At 37.6% G+C, this 20742-nt stretch overlaps 1 non-coding gene across 1 annotated transcript; it reads right to left on the bottom strand.

The window, feature by feature from the left end:
• Window positions 1–2922: 2922 nt before the first annotated feature.
• Window positions 2923–3086, bottom strand: LOC126002824 (U1 spliceosomal RNA). Its single transcript, XR_007493450.1, has one exon. It is a non-coding gene; the product is annotated as a U1 spliceosomal RNA (small nuclear RNA).
• Window positions 3087–20742: the final 17656 nt, after the last annotated feature.

Here is a 20742-nt window from a genome sequence, read left to right as displayed (position 1 = left end):
GCTCAGATATATTTCAATTTAAAATTAAATAAACAACGATTTAAAACAAGAACAAGTGCTGGGAGAAAGGAACTTATTCACTGCTGGTGGGAATGTCTACTGATCCAGCCTTTTTTTGAAAAACAATATGGATATTCTTCAAAAAACTAGAAATTGAGCTCCGATATTATTCAGCAATCCCAATCCTAGGGATATCCTAGGGATATCCTAGGGATATCTTAGGAACCCAGAAACACTATGCAGAACAACTTACTCCTACGTTCATTGAAGTGCTATTTATAATAGCCAGATACTGGAAACAACTCCAGTGCACAGCAACAGGTGAGCAGCTAAAGAAACTCTGATACATCTACACAATGGAATATTATGCAGCTTTTGGGGAAAATGAAGTAATAAAATTTTCTTTTACATGGATGTAGAGATTATTATGCTGAGTGAAATAAGTCAGAGGGAGGGAGAGTGTTGTGTATGTAAATATTTTAAGGCATTATTATGTTACTGACCCTAACCTGATTGGTGATTGTGCCCTACCCTAGGGAGTGACCTGGCATTCTGCCCCCACCCTAGGGTAGTACCTGATTCTGCTTCCATCATTGGTTGGTATCTGATCCCACCATTGGGTGGTACCTGATTCTGGGGGATAAAAACAAGGGTCTGTGGAAGGTGAGGGGCTTTTTGCTGGAACTGAGGCTGAGTTTTTGGACTTCATTCTTGTCCACCGAATAAAGCTAATATTTCCACAAGCCTGACTGTCTGCGAGCTGTTTACCCACCGTTTCACCTCAGAACCATCGGCTAGACAGGGTGGCAGACGCGTGCTCCGAGCTGGAAGAGAAAGGCCTTATCCTCCATCCCTCCATCAGTCAACCTCTTCAGGGGCTGACTTGCAACAGGAGAGAGACATAGAATAATCTTACTCATTTGTGGGACATAAGAAAAATAAAAGCTAGTATGATAATAATATCCAAAGACAATAAACATGAAAATCAGGAGGATGAGTCCATGGTAAGAAGCTTGTCACAAATAGTGGAGCAATGCATTTAGGGTATTGAAGGGATCACTATATCAATGACAGTTGGAAGTTATCACTCTGGACAAGAATTGGATGCTAAAAATGGAAAAAAAAAACATGGTATGTATTATTCCCCTTCATTAGCTATTGTGTATTGTGCAAACCATAGCGTCAAAAAAGAAAAGAGAAAGAGGTAAAGAGTGGAGAGAAAGAGAGAGAGAGAGAGAGAGAGAGAGAGAGAGAGAGAGAGAGAGAGAGAGAGAGAAGGGTGTGGAGGAGAGAAACTAGGGACATTGATAGTGGTTCACTTGGGAAGTGTGGTGAATATTCTATGACTGAAACTCAACCCATAACAAATGTTTAACCACCATTCTTAAGTCAAGCAATTAGATATGTAAAAAGAAGAGTTTCCATTGAATAAAAATCTTATTCAAGTTAACTGTTGATACTTTTGAGCAGTATCTTAACTCTATTAGTTATTATAAAGCATAGAAAAAGAAAAACTACCATTGGTTTCCAAGAATCTCAGTGTCTGGTAGAAACAACTCAATTTTTTTAAAACAAACTCACAGTATCACACACACAAAAGTTACAAATCAAGATGTATCACTATTACTGTTTAACAATGAACTTTTCCAAAATATGTACATTTTCCATACCACTGTCATTTTCAATATATTATATCTATCTAAAATTTTTTTCTTTCTTAATTAACTATAAAAAAGTGGTATATATAATATTATCTGGCTTTGAAGGCTGTACATGTAGCCAAATGGGTTCAGTTCTTCATCCCATATGGTTTCCCAAGCCTACCAGGAGTAATTTCTGAGTACAGAGCCAGGAGTAACCTCTGAGCCAGGCCCCAAAACCAACATAAATATTCACTGCAATTTAACATATTGTCTATATGTAATAATGCTGATTAGAATATTTTGTGCCTGAAACTTATGCTCCCTGAAAATTTAAAATCAGCCCATAAGCTAACACTGTCTTCAATTACTTTCTTCAAGATGTCCAAGCCTAGAACAAAACTTCAGCACTTTTTCAAATGCAAAAATGGCAATGCAGGAGCCGGAACGGTGGCACAGCAGTAGGGCGTTTGCCTTGCACATGGCTGACCTGGGACAGACCGCAGTTCAATCCCCCAGTGTCCCATATGGTCCTCCAAGCCAGGAGCAATTTCTGAGCACATGGCCTGAGCATCACCGGGTTGGCCCAAAAAAAAAAAGAAGAAAAATGTGGCAATGCAAAAAATGTATGTGTACAGAGGGAAGGATATGGATAACATATCTGAATCCACTCTTACCACATCAAGCTATTTTTCTTCACCATTTCAGTCAAGTATACATTAACTTGTCTGCTTCTGAAGCAGACTAGTCATTTAAGAAAGCTATGACCATCAGAGATCATCATATTTGGTGGAGAAATGGACAGTTATTTTATCTAGTGATGGCAGGATTCTACCATGTCAAAAAAAAATTGCAACTCTCTCAATATTTCTTTGCAGACATTACATAATTGGGATCCAATTCTTTAGTTCACTTATAACATCCCTCTCTGAAAAAAGCAATCGGAACTTGGAAAGTGTTTGCTACATCTTCAGAGGCTCTCCTGTCAAATAATGCAGTTTTTCATTTTTTTTATTTAAAGCATTGTGTTTTACAGTTATTCATAGTTGAGTTTTAGACGTGCAGTGTTTCAGCTTCAATCCCACCACTAGTGTTAACCTGACTCCACCAACGTTCCTAGAGTCTGCCCCATATCACCACCCCTTGCTATGGCCTTCTATGATAACAGGCACCTTTTTAAGTTTGGTTGTTAAAGTGTGGGTCTCGTGATTTCATTGTTGTTAACTTTGTGGCTTGGATATTTAGTTCTGTCTTTTCTTTCTTTTTTTTTTTCTTTCTTATTCAGGGGAGAGCGTGAATGCAGTCTCCCACTACCACAAATTATGCAGTCGAGTTTCCCACATCTGGGGAAATTGCAGGGGTCAGCACACCCGGAGAGCAATGGGTGAGCCTCACTCTGGGGAAACTACCTTCATGATCATAGTAACTCCCCTGCCAGGAAAGTTCTGTCTTTTCTTAATACTTCCAATTCACCTGAATCCCCTGGGCCCCTACCCCCCATTATTTCACATATGTCTTTCTCCTCCTCCAACCAAAGCATAGTAAAGAGAAGGAAAGAAAAATAATAATAAAAGAGGTGCTACTAAGACAATGGGTTTTTGGTTTCTGTTGGTATTTTTTGTTTTGGTTTTTGGGGCCACACCTTTGGTGCTCAGGAGTTGATCCTGGCTCTGCTCTCAGAAATTGCTCCTGGCTCGGGGGACCACCTGGGATGCCCAGTATCAAACTCAGGTCCGTCCTGGGTCAGCCGCATGCAAAGCAAATGCCCTACCGCTGTGCTACCACTTTGGCCCCACACAGTGCTTTTATCTCTTTCATAAGAGCTGAATTTTTATGTTTAATGTCCCTATCCATGATTGGTGAATCTATGTAGCAGAAATCCTGGTTAGCTATGTTTTCATGTCCTGCAGGGTGGTAGATGCAGCTGGATAGCAGCAGCTCCCTGGTTCAGTTCAATTGTGTGGCCCAGTTTTAAGAGCCTCTTGGGACAGTGTTCTGCAAATTAAAGTTGGCCTAGCCTGAAGGTCAGGAGCCAATTCCCAGCAGTTTCTGGTCACTCCAGCCCATTGCCCTTAATAAATTGGAGCAGTATAAAAAATATTTGCTCAGACACTGAGATAAAATGATTCTTTACCTAATTATATCCATTTGGCTCTTAAAGACAGGTAAGTTCTCTTTGTGGGAGAGAAAAGCAAAATGGAAAGAGATACAATGTTTGTTAAATATCTTCACAACTTTTATGAGTTATACACACTGTAGAGGGGAAGAAGAGAAGATATAGAGAAAAAATGCAGAGATAAGGAGTAAAGAGAAACAAAGGAGAGGAGACAAGGGAAGAGCATCCTACTATAATGTATCATGTCTTACAAAAAGCCACAATGAACCCTATCTAAAATAGCTCCCAAACACAAATGAGTTCTCTCTAGTCTCTGACAAAATAATAGTAATTAATTCTCTGTTATTCGAAGAACTCTTTGATATTATCTAATCTTCCTTCCTGCTCTTTGCAGTTTAACTTACTCTTTATTCATTTGCTAAAAAAAAAATGAATTTTAATCAGCTATTTTGCATGAAAGCTACGTAGCCAAATAAGGGTGAATGATTCCAGAAGAAATCTCTAGAAGTATCAAACATTAGCTCAAGAACTGTACCACACTGATTTAACAACCCAGGTATTTAGGAAGAACAAACATTATGGGACAAAGGTATCAAAAAAAAGGAGCATCCACTTTGCCCAAAGAAGGATCACTCTCCTACCTAGAATGAATTCATTCGGTCTTTGTTTATTCTTTCCCCGTCCTTATCCCCAAAGTCTCACATACAACTTCATTTTTTCCTCTTAAACCATTTCAAATTTTCATTTTCATGATGGTTGAGTTCAGTACTGCTTTAAATGGGATAAATATAAAAGAAATCGCACTAGGTGGAATTTTATGCCGTGATGAAACAGGATTTAGGAGTGTGAGCATCTATTTGACATCCCTAATCCTCCTACCCTCTTGGAGGTTATTTACTTTCTCTGCCCTGTATTTTGTCCTTAGAATCATCCTCTCATAACTGCCTGCATTGCACATCCCCTGAATGCACAGCCTTACTGTGACTTGAAAGGTATCTTGAGTATAAAATTTGATTGAGACACCTGTAAAAATATGAACCCAGAGAAATAAGGCAAAAAACTGGCCTTATTAAAAACAGGGGAATTGGCCTTATTCAGGGGGGAAAAATCAGGGAATTGGTGCCAAAGCCATAGTATAGCAGATAGGGCATTTTCTCCTTCCACACAGCTGAACTGGATTCCAAACTCCCTAAATGATCCCATAACCCCATCAGGAGTTGCCTGTGAACACAAGCCAATTGTAAGCCATGAGTAGGTATTTCCAAAAAAATCAAGGAGTGAAAGCCAACTTTCTACTCTCTCTAATTCATACTCCAAAAATAATTTAAGATATTGGGGCCAGAGAGGTGGCACACGCAGTAGGGTTTTTGCCTTGTATGCCCTAACCTAGGACAGACTGAAGTTCCATCCCCTGGCATCCCATATGGTCCCCCAAGCCAGGAACGATTTCTGAGCACATAGTTAGGAGTAACCCCTGAGTGTCACAGGGTGTGGACCCCCACCAAAAAAATAGAAATAAAATAAAAATAAATTTTTAAAAAGATATTTATTTTGCCATCTCTTTACCACAGAGAGCCTTGCAAACTGTAGTGGAGGCTTATCATAGAAAGATTTTGAAGTCCTCAGATTAAAGAGATTGTATAGTTTAAGAACAAAGGGATACACAATCTTAATATACAGTTTGAAGAATAATTGTTATACTAATTTTTGGTCTTTAAGAAAGACCCCCAACTTTTTGACTTATTTTATCTTAATTTGTGGCCAATCCTTGCTGAATTGTATATCACCTCCAATAATATCATGCCATTAGTTGCAAGATTAAGATAAAAGTGAAAATGAAGAAGATAAAAAGAAGCGAACAGTATTACAAGTAGACCCTATGATCTCTAGTATTTTGTTTGCAAAGCAAACATTTTATTCCAGTTAATGTTGATAATAAATAAAAGTGTGAAATGGAATATTCTCTATGAGTCCTATATTATCTTAAGTGTGTCCTTTTCTCTAATTCTAAATGAGCTAACATTTTGGAGTCCTGTTCTAGAAATACTATTTCTTCTATTAGACCCACTATGTGGAATGCTACATTTTGGTGTGTTCATAACCAGCCCTCCACATAGAAGTTTCTTTTAGGAATGAATTAAATTGGTTTTAAAGAAAAAAATATTATAATTGAAATAAGCAAAACATATTTATCTCAGAAAACTCCATACTGAGAGAAGGAAGTAAAAAGGAAAACATAAAAGCACTGGGAAAGCATGTCATGTACATCAACATTAATTTGCTTAGTGGCTGGAGATATATTACAGCAGGAAGTGCACTTGCATTTCATATGGCTGACCTGCTTTCAATCCTGTGCACCCCGTACTGTCCCTCAAGCCTCACCAGGGGTTATTGAGCTTAGAGACAAGAGTAAACCCTGTGCACCACGAAGTGTGTCCACAAATAAAAATAAAAACATGCATTGTTTCATTGCAGTTCATTAGCCATTCTTCTCTAAATGGGGTTTCCATGTCTCACTCATACACAATTGTATTAAATTTTTCAAAAGTAAAAATAAAGGAAGTAGTAAGGATGACTTTTTATTATTATCAGCAGAGATAATGAGAGTTTTTAGCCCCCTTAGATACCTTAGAACACTTCATAATAGAACACAGAGTATTTTACCCTAAATCACTGATTTGAATCCAACCCAGGTCACTATTGATTAGAGGTTATTGCCTCTAGATGCTCTCTGATGGCCCATGTAGAATTAGTTGATGGTCTCTTCTGTTCATATGGACTGTTGACCATATCACTGTTGTCATTTAAAACTGGAAGCCAAGGACTTAATCAATGTAGAGTCCAACTACCCTCACGCAGAGAGTTGGTGGCCTCCAGGTCAGAGTGGAGAGCATTGACTGTGATGTGTGAAGTTGGTCTGATCTCCCTCATCAATTTTCAGGACATCAATCTATCTTGTTCAACCATCACTTTTGCTAGAAACAAAGAATAAAACATAGTTTAGATTTAGCTGAGATGTTTTACCTCTTTTATCTGGCATGGAAGTCTCACTGTGATGAAAATCATATTTATCAACCTTTAGTTGGAATCTTACTGAGATAGACACTGATTACAAAATAGTACAAAGTCATTATACTTAGTTTAAAATCATGTAATCTTGAATCTTCTTTCCAATCACTTTGGTATAATGGATTTTTCTGAAGAATAAACTATCTAAATTCAGCCAGAGCAATGGCATAATAGTTTAATTTAATTTTTCTATTTTATTATTACTGAGGTAACATAATTATTATTATTATTGAGATTATAGTGCTAAAGTTTATGCTTTTGGATTACAAAATAACCACACAACTACCATCTCCAAAATGTCTCAAGATTCCACCACTGAAATGTATATCCCAGAAGATAAAGGCTAAATATTTGAGAAAGGACGATGATGTCCACTACACAATATAACTCCCACCATTCCTACCATATGAAATATTATAAGATCCCATTATTTGGGGGCCAGTGAGGTGGCGCTAGAGGCAAGGTGTCTGCCTTGCAAGTGCTAGCCAAGGAAGGACCGCGGTTCGATCCCCCGGCATCCCATACAGTCCCCCCAAGCCAGGGGCAATTTCTGAGTGCTTAGCCAGGAGTAACCACTGAGCATCAAACAGATGTGGCTGAAACCCCCCCGCAAATAAGATCCCATTACTTAATTATTTTTTCCAAAGAGAAATTGATGGAGAAATAAGCAAAGTACCTTTTCATAAATCACACAGTGAGAAAACAATATAACTAAGACTGATACAAAAATCTCAAAATGTTTACTACAATGCTATTTCACAGAAGTATTTTATTTATTTTAGAGTAATTTCTGTGAGTCAGGCTCTCTGCCAGTCAAGTCCTGTGGTGGCAGCAGTAATGATGAAAGTTAGAGAGAAATACTGCCCAAGAAAAGAAAAGAGAAATGTATGTGTAACATTCATAATATTCTCAGTAATACAGAATAAGAAGGCAGGTTGAAGAACTACAACATGAAAACTGATCACACTATATGCTCAATAAATACTATGTAGGTACAATAGAAGGGGTTCCTCACCTCACATGTCTTATCCCTCATTCTTTATGTCACCATGCTTTCAATTTGCAATTAACAGCCCAATAGGTTCCCCCTCTACCATCTTACCTTTTTGATCTGCCACCCTACTCTGTGCTTCCTATTTAAAGTCTCCTTTGTAGGGTTTTTTTCTCTATATGGTCCATAATCAATTTATTTCTTACAAAAGCAGCTCTCTCTTATTTCAGAATTTTTGAAGGTCTTCAAAATTGTAATTTTTCTTTCACGTTCCATTTCCAAGAACATTCCTAATTTTCCACCACCTCCTCCTCTACTTGCCTATTAAGTACATTGAAATTTGTTTCTGAATAGCAATCACTCAAGACATACACCGAATGAAATGAATCATCATCTGACCATATCAAGTTCCTAGATATGCTTACAAAGCATGCCAGATATTGAACGGAGAAAATTATGATGACTTTCAGTCCAATTTCTACAGAAAAGTAGACAGGCCTCCTCAATAATCAGCTGATCATAATGGTATTTGTCATTAAAACTAGATGTGAATCCCTTTGAATTATCACACACAAGTACTGTGGAATTCCCAGAACTTTACGAGAGCACCCCAGTTTCCCCCCAAAGAAACTATCTTAGTAATATTTACAGTGTAACAAGATTGCTTAAGTACAAGTTACCCAGTCATTGAAAGAAGCAATCTGCCTGAGAATATGTCAGGAGAAATGAAAAAAAAAATCTCTTCTTTCTCTGGTTGAGAAATAATATTATGTGAAATGGAAAAATCTTGCAATAATGATTGCACAGAGCCAGATCTAATCCCAGTAAGCCTGAGCCCCACTGGATGTTGCTCAAAAACAATTTTTTAAAGTTTAAAAAATATTTAAAGATACTTTATTAATTTATTGTTAGCCTTTTATACATATTCAACAGTATTCAGGGCTTACTCCTGGCTTGCACTCAGGGAATTTATTCTAATGGGCTTAGAGGACTATATGGGATACCAGGGATCAAACCTAGGACAGCTATGCGCAAGACATGCTGCACTACCTATCATTTCTGCTTCACAATCTGAGATTTTAAAAGTTTATTAGACATATCTAGTGGTCTATAATCCTATAGCTTACCGAAAACAGCTGTATCTAGGACCCACACATCCTTATTTTTTTTATCAGTCATATTTCAATTGTGCTACACTGTTTTGGGGGCAGCCTTGAAGGCTTCCACTTTTCAATGTCATGATAAAAGGATATTCTCTTACACCAGTGAGAGTGGCACACATCAAAAACAGTAAGAACAATCTGTAGTGAAGGACTTGAGTTGAAAGATGAACTTCATCCACTGTTAGTAGGAATGTTGTTGGATTAAACACCCATAGAAAATGGTACAAAGAGTCTTCAGAGGGCTGGAACACCAGCTCACTCCATGAAGCTCACCACAAAGAGTGGTGAGTACAGCTATAGAAATAACTACACAGAGAACTACCATAATCAAGTGAATGAATGAGGGAACTGGAAAGCCTGTCTGGAGTACAGGTGGGGGGTGGGGTGGGATGGAGGGAGATTGGGGACATTGGTGGTGGGAATGTTGCACTGGTGAAGCAGGTGTTCTTTACATGACTGAAACCTAATCACAATCATTTATGTAATCAAGATGTTCAAATAAAAAAGAAAAAAAAGAAAAAAAAACAAAGAGTCCTCAGGACTTTCCTCAGGAAACTTAGGATTGAGCTGCCATATGATCAGAAATGGTACTTGTGGTATCTTACAAAGATGTGGTACATATATACAATGGAACACTATGCAGCTGAAAGTAATGGCAGAATCATTCAATTATGTACTACTTTGTTGGAACTAGAAGATATAATTTTGAGTGAAGTAAATTAAAATAAAGACAAACACAGAATGATCTCATTTATCTGTGGTATATAAAATAATTGTATTAGGAAGTATAAAGTAAGAATGGCATAGCCATATATTCAAAGCACAAACTACATTAAAAACATGCGATCTATGCTGAAACCACTGAACTTTGTAATATGCCTGCCAAAAGGGCAGGCATGGTCTGGAGTTGGGGGATGATGAAATATGGTAACACTAGTAGTGAAAGTTGATTCTAGTGGTTGAATTGGTATTGAAATTTTATTTATCTAAAAGTCATTTATCAGCAACTTTTTAAATTATGGTTCTTTAATTAAATACAAAAATTTTAAATGATGGCTTAAAAGGGTGAATTACAGTTTTGAAAATTCAAAAGCACCACCTTCTTTCCCCTTTATTATGTCAGTAGTCTTTTTTCACTGAATTCTTTATTTAAGCACCATGATTACAAACATAATTGTAGTTGGGTTTCAGTCATAACAAGAACACCCTCCTTCACCCGTGCAACATTCCCATCACCAATGCTCCCATCTCTTCCCTCCCCCACCCTGTCTGTATTCGAGACAGGCTTTGTACATCCCTTACTCACTGACATTATTATGATAGTTCTCAGCATAGTTATTTCTCTAACTGCACTCACCACTTTTGTGGTGAGCTTCATATCTTGAGCCGGTCCTTCTGGCCCTCAACTCTGGGAATTATTTCAATGTCTTTAATTTTTCTCAAAATCCATATATGAGTGAGACTATTTTGCATGTCTCTCTCTCCCTCTGACTAATTTCACTCAGCATAATAGATTCCATGTACATCATGTATAGGAAAATTTCATGACTTCATCTCTCCTGACAGCTGCATAATATTCCATTGTATATATGTACAATAGTTTCTTTAGCCATTCATCTGTTGAAGGGCATCTTGGTTGTTTCCAGAGTCTGGCTGTTGTAAAAAGTGCTGCAATGAATATAGGTGTGATGAAAGGATTTTTGTAATGGACTTTTGTGTTCCTAGGATATATCCTTAGGAGTGGCATAGCCAGATCAAATGAGAGCTCAAATTCCAGTTTTTTGAGGAATCTCCATACTGTTTTTCCATAAGGGCTGTACTAGATGACATTCCCACCAGCAGTGAATAAGAGTTCCTTTCTCTCCACATCCCCGCCAGCACTTTGAAAAATTCAACAGAAACATATGTCAATGGTCTTAACCATGGTGTTCATCACTAACACAGAGACCTAGGTACACAGAAACCTAGAAGTTTCTAATGATTTCAATAAATGATTCAGAATTAATTTCCTAGAGATATAGTATTGTTTAAGGAGATATAATTTCCAGATTAATAAACCACATTAACTTATCACATATGATGCTTCCCTGTGGAATAATAATAATGATGTACCTCTAGTAGCCAACCCCTAAAGCAAAGATGCTCAGGATATAAGCAGAGGCAAGTTTGGGTGATGATTCTATAAAAAATGGAAGGGGACTTGAATATTTTAGTTAGGGGCTATGTGGTATACTAGTCCAGATTTAATAAAATTCAAGATTCACTGGAAGTCTCATTACCTACAAAATCATACCAGGAGTAGGAATAATTATATATATATATATATATATATATATATATATATCTCGAGAGTCATAATTTTGTAGAGAAATAAAATTGGAATGAACCTAGTAACTTAGTAGGATCTGGGCAGTTACACTTCTCATCAAAAATTTGGTGGCAACTAATATCTCATGAACAGGGCTGCTGGAAAGATTCACTGAGAAAGTAGAGCTAAAAGCACCTAGCATGGCATGTGCTGCCTCCACATTCCTGAGTTCCACTAATCTGATGTGCAAACAAGAAAAAAAGGACATAAAAAATAACAATAATGTGGAACTGAAAGATCTGCATGACACTTGCTCCCTGACTTCTCTGTCAAGTCCAATTCCTTAAAATGGGCTACAAACGAGACTACTGATGACCACCCTTCACCAGTTGCCATGATGATATCCCAACTAGTCACAGGAACACACTTCTTCCTTCCCCTCACAAAATTTCTAAAATAAGGTTCTGGCTAACCCAAACCTTCTGCAATCTCTGGAAACCAGAAAAGTCTTTCAGGTTTCTCTCACAGCAAATTATCTGTATCTCATCTGTTGTTATTTTTTAGTCATGTCACAGAATATAGGTTGCTGAGAAGCTTTCAAGAATAGTGACCAGGGATGCAGTCCCTCTACCCTTTGCACAGCTCTACACTCTGCATAATCCCCTAGACCCAAACACATTCTAAAGTCCAGACTCCTTTTGTATGTTTGATCTTTCATTCTGTCTATGCCTTGACCATTACTATGCTTCATCACACATTAACAGGAGGGAAGTAGGAGTCTCTTTTGTTTGCTTTCTCAAACAAACCACAGTCACACACACAAAAAAAAAGTCTACTCAGGACAAGGATATTCTCTGCATTTGTCACCTGGCATGTAGCTAAAGTGAGAAAAATGATTAAATGTGAAGAAAAAAAAAAAAAGAAAAGTGTAGTCCCTGTATGAACCTCACATCACTTCCCTTTCCGGTTCCTTACCACACACTGTCCTGTAAACACTGACAACCTATATATGAAAGGGGGAAATATTTCTAGTGCTAGACATTCAAACAAAAGCAGCCCAGAGCTAGTTAATTCTCAAACAAGACCAGCATAAATGGTGTGTGGATGAACAGTACAGTGTAAAAGAGGAAGTCTGATGCATTAGAACCAAGAGTGCATAATGTATTATCAAGAGCTCTGTGGCTTTGATGGGCAAAGGCTTTTATACAGACACCATATTGATAGGTATTTCAGCCAGCAGTAAAAAAAAAAAACCGTTCTTGACATTCATCTATAGGGAAAAATATCCATGTACTCTTGGCTGTAAGTCCAATTAGTCTGTGAAAGCAGTGGGGAGGAGAACAGAATATAAATGCAGGATGCATCCGCACTTGATTACTCTAATGAAATGTCCATTGATTCCTATAGATTAATGTGAGAACAATAGCAGCTGCAGAGTGGCTAACACCTCCAGGTCAGCAGCTGTGTGTATGGGGGAGAAGACAGAAAGTGTGTGTGTGTATTCATGCACATGCACTCGTGCCCATATACATCTGTACCAACATGTCTCTTTGTACTTCAAAGAACAGAAATTAGAAAAAATACAGAGTGTGTGTGTATACATGTCCAGTTGAGACTATTTTGCTAGACACATAGTCATGAAAAAGAATAAACTTGATCCTTTACAGTGTAAAGGGTATTGTTTGTGGTAATGGATAATAGAAATCAAAATGCTTAGCCCAAAGTAAGGATCTTCAGTGAGTATTCTATTTTCCTATTTCCATGACTTTCCCCCATTCTACACCCACATTTGACTTTGCTGGGAGTGAATTATCTAATTTGATTCAATTAATTTTACCTGGTTTTTTAAGCAGGTTGATTCTCTGTCCTTTCACTTGTGTCCATGCTTCCCCATCTTACAGTTAACACTGGCTTGCTGAAACCAGTATTATGCCTAGAAGACCTACCTCATGCGATATGATTACTGAAGAACAAGCATAAACTTGAAGTCTCCCTATGAAGAATATTAAAGTTTAAAAGGCCCTCTTTTGTTGCTAAATAAGTAGCTCTCTCATGGCTACAAAAGCCTCCTTTCAAAAAAATTGTATCTCCACAGCCCAGAAATGGAAGCTTGAATTATGCTCCAAGCTATACCTAAAATGTTCTTAGTATTATAAGTAAACCAAAATAACAAAAGCAGGAGAACTAGTACAGAAAGGAAGGCACAGACATTGCATGCAGCTGTGCAGGCTGCAATTCTGAGCAGGCAATGTTAACTTTAGGATGAGGAAACATGAGCACTAGCGGAGGACAGAGAACGAAGTCCATCATTTGTTTTCTAGAGCTTAAAAACCATATAAAATTTATTCTCTTAATTCAATACCAAATATGAGTCATTTCTTTTTTTTAATTTTTTTATTTAAATAACTTTATTACATACATGATTGTGTTTGGGTTTCAGTCATGTAAAGAACACCACCCATCACCAGTGCAACATTCCCATCACCAATGTCCCAAATCTCCCTCCTCCCCACCCGACCCCCGCCTGTACTCTAGACAGGCTTTCTATTTCCCTCGTACATTCTTATTATTAGGATAGTTCAAAACGTAGTCATTTCTCTAACTAAACTCATCCCTGTTTGTGGTGAGCTTCATGAGGTGAGCTGTAACTTCCAGCTCTTTTCTCTTTTGTGTCTGAAAGTTATTATTGCAAGAATGTCTTTCATTTTTCTTAAAACCCATAGATGAGTGAGACTATTCTGCATCTTTCTCTCTCTCTCTCTGTGACTTATTTCACTCAGCATAATAGATTCCATGTACATTCATGTATAGGAAAATTTTATGACTTCATCTCTCCTGACAGCTGCATAATATTTCATTGTGTATATGTACCACTGTTTCTTTAGCAATTCATTTGTTGAAGGGTATCTTGGCTGTTTCCAGAGTCTTGCTATAGTAAATAGTGCTGCAATGAATATAGGTGTAAGGAAGGGATTTTTGTATTGTGTTTTTATGTTCCTAGTGTATATTCCTATCTAATCCCATCAAAAATGGGGAGAAGAAATGGACAGACACTTTGACAAAGAAGAAATACAAATGGCCAAAAGACACATGAAAAAATGCCCCACTTCACTAATCATCAGGGAGATGCAAATTAAAACAACAATGAGGTACCACCTCACACCCCAGAGACTGGCACACATCACAAAGAATGAGAACAAGCAGTATTGGCGGGGATGTGGAGAAAAAAAAACTCATCCACTGCTGGTGGGAATGCCGTCTAGTTCAACCTTTATGGAAAGCGGTATGGAGATTCCTCCAAAAACTGGAAATCGAGCTCCCATATGAGTCACTTCTGAGCCAGGATTGCCACTGAGCATTGTCAGGTATGACCCAAGGCCCCTGGCTATGAATTAAGTGGATAAAAATAGGTTTTAAAAATTATTTACTCAAAAATTTGATAACTTTTATACCTTGATTCCACCTGGTTTGCAACAATTACAACAGGGAAAAAGATGGCAGAAGATTCTGAGAACCAGGATAACAAACCTGCATGTGATCAAGTAGACAGCAGAGAATCTGGATGATAGAGCAAGTTCAATGTAACTACCCCAACAAGGAGAACTCAGAGATGTGAGGAGCTAAAGGTATCACCCACTTTTCAAGTTTTAGAGGCAATAATACAGTGCTTTCTTTGCATGCAGCAAACCCAGGCTCAATCCTCAATCACCCCAGAAGTGATCCCTGAGTACCCTTAAAATGTCCACTTCAGACCATTTTGCTTTTTAAAAAGAAATATGCTATTAAATGTTTTAATAACAGAATAAAGGCATAGAGAATTTTTGCTTCTATGGAAAAAAGTTATAGCACCTATCACATAGCAGCCACTCTATAGATAGTGTAACTTCAAGCACAAAGAGTAGTTCGACAATATTCTTCACTGAGAACCACATCTAAACTGAATTTATTGCATCATTCTGTTTTCACTTTTATTTTAGTATTATTTTAGGCATACATGTATGATTTGGTAGAATTTTTCTGAAAATATTTAAATGCTTTCCCTGTAAGTACAATTTTATTTAATGTGGTTTAACTTACAAAAGATTTTATAAAAGTGTTTCACTTTCTGATAGCAGAGGAGTATGCAGAACAGTAGAAATGGGAAATTTAATTAGATGCAGCCAATACTGGAAATCTATTCTATCTAAAGAGGGGCTTGTGCTACAGCAAGAGAATACATCATCAACAAACATAAACACTACCTATGCCCAGAAAGATAATATTTGGGTCAGTCTCAGTGGTCAGAGTCATGGTTTTCCTCCCTTATTGGATAGTTTATATAAATACATTGTCTCTCTCTTTTCAACATTGTCTTTTCATTTCCTAAAATCTTATAGTGTGTACCAATTTAATAAGAACTAATAAATTATTATGTAAAATAAATATGATTTAAAATAATAGTTATCTGGTAATAATAAATAACTGTCTTTCTTGCCATCTACTTTCCTGAATTGTCATTAAAAATCAGAAAGTAAGAAATCCTTCATTGAAGAATTAAGAAAATATATAACACCAACAGACTGAATTATCAATACTACTATGATACTTAGCATGGAAAAAAATCCTTCATAATTTTTTTACAAAATACATACCTCTAGTAATTATGTATTTGCTGCTTTCAAATAGTTAGAGGCATATTTACTAAACTGGAATTTAATGAAATACATATAACAGTGACAAAAGCCAATGTGCTAAATCTGATAACTTAGATAGATAGTTTATATATAGATGATATGATAAATAGATAGATGATAGAAGCTAGACATATACATAGACAGAAAGATAAGTAGGTAGATAGATAGATGGATAGATAGATAGATAGATAGATAGATAGATAGATAGATAGATAGACAGACAAAGACACCTAGTTTTAAGGGGAGGTTAACATACCTGTGGTATTCAAGGGATAATTCTGTGCTCAGGGTTCACTCCTGGAGATGTTCAGGGAAATATCTAAATGGTGCCAAATATGTGGTACTAGATCTCTAGCATAGAGGCTAATTCGAAATGTAAATAAACTGCAATCTCAATTTCTCCCTCTTTCCCTAGCCTACTTCACCCTATTGGTATCATGTAAGCCTGTGTTTTAAGGAGTATGAAACCACAATCTTTTTTTTTATCAAGAAGCTGAAGAACTCTAACCAGTAGTTTAATAAATTGTATTACACTCTCCTCACATTGAATGCCCTACACACTTTGGTTTTCCATGTGTAATTGCAAGCTGTTATTAGCCCTGAGCTGTGTCCGTCACTGGACATACTCTTGCTGAGCGGTCAATTTTTTCCACTGCCATTTCCTTTGCTCACACCATGCTGACCACGTTGACCAGAGGCAGCCCGAGGTTTATAGGACAGCATTGATTTTTCTTTTCTCTCAATACTGACAGAATCATAGATCCAAGGCAAATAAAAAAAATGCATTCTGGGGTGATAAAAAATCTTTCATTCAGGCTGGATTGAATCAAAGTCCATCACAGAAATGTAGAGCTCAGAAATGCTAGAGAAGCTCGTGCTTCAAATTGTGAAAATAAAATGTTTTTTCTAATTTCCTATGAATTTGTAAATCACTGAATATTTGGACAATTCAACTAATTTGGACAACAGGGACATTGTAAACAAAGAGCTGCTGTTGCTGTCATTAATTGGAGCATTGCTTATAATTCTGTCTGAAGGATAGTCATTTATTAGCTTAAGGAACACCTGAGTCTTGTAAAGAGCTGTCTTACTATAAAAATATTGACTGAGATTCAGCTTTGCCTAAGAAATGCAAGATAGCTACTCACAGACTTGTAAAATTCAAGCACATTATCTATTATCCAGGGGAAGAAAAGATTGATGGCAATAACTTGAGGAAATCTTCACTCAAACAAACAACCTGAGTTGACACTTGGTCAAGTGTAAATATAACCTTCACTAATTAATTTGGTGATATTCATACTTTGTTTATAGACATTAATCCAGGTTTGAGCTTTAGCACACATGGGAGTACATTTTCACAAATACAGGAGCATATGTAATGGGAAAACAAGAGGAAATTCAGGAGACCAATATTTTCACATTCAGTCTTCCATTAACAGCAAACTACATACCCTGAACAAATTACCATACCTTTCTTGTCTATATTCCTCAGGTACAAATAAAAGGTGACATTTACCATGAATAATTTTGATAGTTTAGTTGGATAATGTCTTAAAGCAGATAATAGATAGCCTGGATTGTGTGGTTCTGTAAATACTATGTGACATCACCAATGTTGGTTGTAAAGACATAGCAGACATCAAAATGGTTTCTGCCTTCATGGAGCCTGGGACAAAGACAATAGTAACAAGTGCTCAAGATCACAGGCATATTGTGATTATTATTATCATTAGTCATAGTGTTACAGACGGTCAAACAGGTAAGGTCCTGACAATGAGGATTAAATAAACAAACCCAAACATACAAAGATCATGAGATAAAGGAACCCACTGAAGATGCAGGAGGTCCACTAAGATGCAGAAATTCTAGAACCAAGAACACTGCATCCCCTGAAATAAAAGACCCCACCTAAAGAAGATATATTCTATGATAAGAATATCAAAGAAAATTCTCAGCAGTTCCAAACTTCACCCTTGCTGACATACTAGCAGCAGACTTTGGAAGACATCTTGAGAAAATGCTATTAAAGTTACCTTCCAGACAAGCAGTGCTATTCCTCCAACTTGGAGATTCCCTTAATCTAAACTTGGGGCACACACTTACCAGGTAGGAGGTTGTCGTGTTAGGGTCCAGAGTCAAAGCATGAAACCACACAATTAAAATAAATCAAAGCAAAGCTTTATTCTGTCAACCAACAAGCCTCTCTCTGGGGTCACAAGCCAGATTATATAGGGTTAGAAGCAGGAAGTCAGGAAGTCTTGACCTTTAAGTTGATTGGCTGTTGTCTAGGGTGTTTCATCATGTTCTTTTATGGCTAGATGTCTAGGGCGGTATATTGTAGTTTATAGGCACCTTGGGGACTGTGTCATTATTGTTGAGATAGAAACTTAGTCCTTAATTGGAAACTTAGCCTTGTTAGCCTTAAATGGAAACTTAAAATACGTCTGACTAAAAGGAGTCCCTTCTGCTCTAGTCTTCGAATTTCTTCCTCTTCTCTTGGACCTCAGTCAAATCACTGACTCTACTTGAGGTTCTTAGTACCCATCCCTACCTATTGGCACATACTAAAACCTTAACACAATCATCTTAACTGCACTTAGGTGAGCCTAAATAAAATAGGCAAGGAGATCAGAGGAGCATAGTCAGAAACCTCAAACATTACATAAGTCAAAGTTTAGGAGAAGGAGCCCCAGGGTGATAGTTTGACCCACAACACATCCACATTCTGGGTAAGACTCCAAGAGTCCACAAGAAAATGGGGGTGTTTATTCCAGCCAGTCATCCGTGGTCACTGCCATTAGCAGGACCATCAGGACTAACTGCATTCTACCCTGGTTCTGGAAGTTGAGTCAGCTGAATCTGCAGGGAGTGGTTCCCTTCTGGATGAGTGACTTCCCACTTCAAGGAACAAGGTGGTTTCTTTGTATTCTCCAATCCTTAAACTAACAGCTGTTGGGGTGGAGAGGACAATATAGAGCCCTAGAATCCACTTGCCTGGAGGCGATTTTGAGTCCAGTTTTTCCCCTCGAGCCTCACCTGGAGAGCTGTTTCCCTTAGGCCTTCACTATCTCAAGAAGTTCTCAGAATACCCAACCCACAAGATCCCCTGGGAAACAATCTCAAGGTCTGAAAGACTTAAACTTACACCACCCCTCCGAGGCCCTGTTAGACATGAACCCATGGCTTCCCAGATCCTGTGGGACTAAAACCCACAAAAATTCCCTGAGGGATCTCACTTTGGGATGTGGAATAAGTTCACTTCCCTCTGAAGAAGCCCATATTTCCCTTTTTCTTTCCCTTTATATTTTCCACATAAACTTACCTCACTTCACTTTTCTTCTCCCTCCTGAAATTCTTATCCCTTGTGAGTAAAAACAGACAATGGTTCTGGTAAAAAAATAAAAATAAAAAAAAACTTGGCCAGAGATCAGTACTGGCTTTTTCTTTCCTACAAAGATCAAATTACTTTCTCCAATCTGACTTTCACAAATGTTTCCCCAAATTTATTTTATTTTTTATTTGTTTGTTTGTTTGTTTTAGTTTTGGGCCACAGCCAGCGGCACTCAGTGGTTATTTCTGATTATGTGCTCAGAAATCACTCCTGGCTCAGGGGACCATATGCAACCTGGGGGATTCAGCCAGGTCCATTCTGGGTCAGCCTCTTGCAAGGCAAATGCCCTCAGGCCCTTCACCCCCCAAAATTTTAAATGTTACAAAAATTTATATAAATTTAAAAGAAAAAAAAGAATGCATCACCAAGCAGCTATCCCACATAATGTGACATCACAGAATTGGGGTCCTGTTTTTTTATTCAAGATTACCATTTGCACCCCACCCCCCCCCAGGTAGAATTCTCATGAAGTGTCAGGGAAAGAAAAAGGCTTTAAGCCTTCTTTTCATTTCCTTCTTTATATATCTTCATGATCATATCAAAACATCCTAAGTCTATCCACTTAGTCTATCCACTCAGCAACAAAGAAAAATCTCCAAACTGCAAAAGTCACTATGGAAAAGCAGTGCAGAACTCCACATGCTTATTAGTAAAGATGGTAGCACTGAAGACTCAGTCAGCATTAAGCATCTGTTAGAGACTCTAGAGAAGAAATGTTGAGAATGTTTAAGAAGCTCAAGGAAACAATGTAATAAGCCACCAATAAAATACAAGAATTTTGGATAACAGAAATGGGGAGTCTACAAAAAGAAAGACTTTGTAGGTGAAGTTAAATTTTTACTGGAAGGCCTCAGCAATTGAGTAAAAGTAGTTGAGGAAAATATCAGTGAGCCCCAGCATGAGTTACAGAAAAGCTCCAGACAAGATCAAAAGATGGGGAAAAGTTTTAAAATAAACAAATAGTGGACAAGAGGACTTTGAGATGAATTCAAGAGACACACCATAAGAATTTTTAGTGGGCCTGGAGAGATAGCACAGCAGTGTTTGCCTTGCAAGCAGCCGATCCAGGACCAAAGGTAGTTGGTTCAAATACCGGTGTCCCATATGGTCCCCTGTGCCTGCCAGGAACTATTTCTGAGCAGACAGCCAGGAGTCACCCCTGAGCACCGCCGGGTGTAGCCCAGAAACAAAAAAAAAAAAAAAAAGAATTTTTAGTGTTGCAGAAGACCAGGAGGACAATCCTGATTTAAAAAAAAAAAAAAGCAACTGTCAAAGGCATTATTGCTAAGCCATTCTCAACTATCTAGAGCCATGAACACAGGTCCAGAGGACACAAAAGACACCAGCTATAAGAGATCCAAATTAAAATACTATAATACACATCCTAA

This window comes from Suncus etruscus, chromosome 2 (assembly GCF_024139225.1).
Source record: "Suncus etruscus isolate mSunEtr1 chromosome 2, mSunEtr1.pri.cur, whole genome shotgun sequence".
Classification (NCBI taxonomy): Eukaryota; Metazoa; Chordata; class Mammalia; order Eulipotyphla; family Soricidae; genus Suncus; species Suncus etruscus.
The sequence above is the reverse complement of the archived record's forward strand: the minus strand, read 5'-3'. Positions and strand labels throughout refer to the sequence as shown.